Source organism: Callospermophilus lateralis, chromosome X (genome assembly GCF_048772815.1).
Source record: "Callospermophilus lateralis isolate mCalLat2 chromosome X, mCalLat2.hap1, whole genome shotgun sequence".
NCBI lineage: Eukaryota > Metazoa > Chordata > Mammalia > Rodentia > Sciuridae > Callospermophilus > Callospermophilus lateralis.
This window is the reverse complement of record NC_135325.1, coordinates 58,495,300-58,497,268: the sequence shown is the minus strand read 5'-3', so window position 1 is coordinate 58,497,268 and position 1,969 is coordinate 58,495,300.

Below are 1,969 nucleotides of genomic sequence, written 5' to 3'. Positions count from 1 at the left end.
CAGGGGCCATGGGAGGACACTGATCATACAGGATGGAGTAGCACATTGAGAAATATGGGTGGTTCATCCAATGTGTGACTACTGCCACAGTAAAGTTGATGATGGAAGAAGCAGGGAGTACAGTGGGTTGTTTCTTCAGCTGTGGTATAAAGCCCTCAAAATATTGGGAAAAAAATTGAAACCGGCAAACTGTTCAACCTAAATTGTTTGGAAACTACCCACAAAGCTGCACTCAGAATGCATGGGAAAATCAGCATGTGACTCCCTTCCAAAGAACTAGTAGAAAAGTTCTAGTCTTATAGCCTGACTCATTACCATAAGTGTGTGTTTATGTTTGTGCATGTATGTATGTATGTATGTGTATGTGAATGTTTATGTTTTAAGAGATTGGATGGTTAAGGTTGGTCCACGACAGTTGGGGACATTAATTGTGGAGTGGAATGTCCACTCAGGCCCAGTGGTGGCCGGGACTGTAGAAGTGGCTCTGGTCTATCAGGGAATTGGCTCAGAAAAATATAAGGTGATTCAGACTGCCTTTGTGACTTGAATCAAATAGGGTATCATGTGGCTGACTTTGACCCTTGAATTTATTATTGAGGTGGCTGGGGCCACCAAGTGCCCTCAGGCCCAGCAGCATGATGTCAATATTGGGTTACCGTGTAGCTCCAGTTCCAATAATTTGTGCATGCTGCAGCAATCCGTGCTCCAGGAATTGAGTGCATAACATTTCAAGTTCCTTATTAGGAGAAAAGCTACGATTCAGACTCTAAAAATTTCCTTTTGGATTTTCCCAGCCAATAGGGTTGGGTTAACGCCATCTGTGCCCAGGTTCTTTGCTTGCACAATGAAGAGGCCCGGTGGGACCCCCTCCTTCACTTTTTCCCCTGAAGTAGGGTGTCCCTCTATCTGGGCAACTGGGTTTGTGGTTGCCAGTGTACTATATCCCATCCTCTATGCTGCTATTCCAGGTTTCTGTGTCTTAACGCATTCTCAACTCTACTTGCTGAAGTCCAGTGTCAGCATCCATTATTTAAATAAATGCATCCATTTATTTATTTTGATTCCTCTTCATGGAGGAAGCGGTGAGCATGGAGCTGATTTTGTTGCGCCACCTTGCCATTTCATCTGTGCCTGTTTTTAATATTATATCTTTCTAGTGATGTATACAGACAGGTTGTTGAATTCCCTTAATCCGAAGTAAATGCCTCCGTTAGACACAAGATGGCGAGCTAAGCTCAGGTTGCTGACAATTTTGTGATGCTTTTGAATTGAGCAAGATGTAAGATCTAAATGATCCTGAAGAGGAACCCTAACATACACTGAGAACGCACAGGAAGGCCTGCGTGGGACTCCCTTCTGAAGGACCAGTCAGGCAGGTCTGCGGCAGCATGGCTCATTTCGATACAGCCTCTAGGAAATCACCAGAGGTCTGTGCCTAGCTCTGACTAGCCCCACCTCTGCTTTATATTTAGTTTTATTTTTGCTTCAGCTGTCTTAAGGAGCCTTGATCCTACAGGCTTTGGCAACCCTCCTGGTAGCTGATGTAGGAACATATTTGTTTAGCCTTGAAACTGTTAGACTACATGGAATTTTCCTCACAGAACTTGTTGCTGGTGGAGGGGGTGTTGTCAGTATTGCTGATGTTTCTTATGATTCACTCCCAGACACAGCTCTCTACTGCTCTCTGGCCTAAAGGGATGGTCACATACTCAGTTTCAAGTTCTGATGTGTTCTGCCCTCCTGTGGGAGAGTGAAGGCTCATTGTTTCGATTCCGCTGTTTTTGTGACAACACATTCCATTTATCTCTCCTTTAATTTCTTCTTTGGCCCCTACTAAGGGTTTCCTCTCTGTGGTTAACATGAGGCGTACATAATATCTTTGGTGACCAGTGTCTGTTTTATAGTGACATCTTGGATCAAACAAAAGGTCTACTCTTTATATTTTGTATCTGTTCTGCTGTTTTGGGGA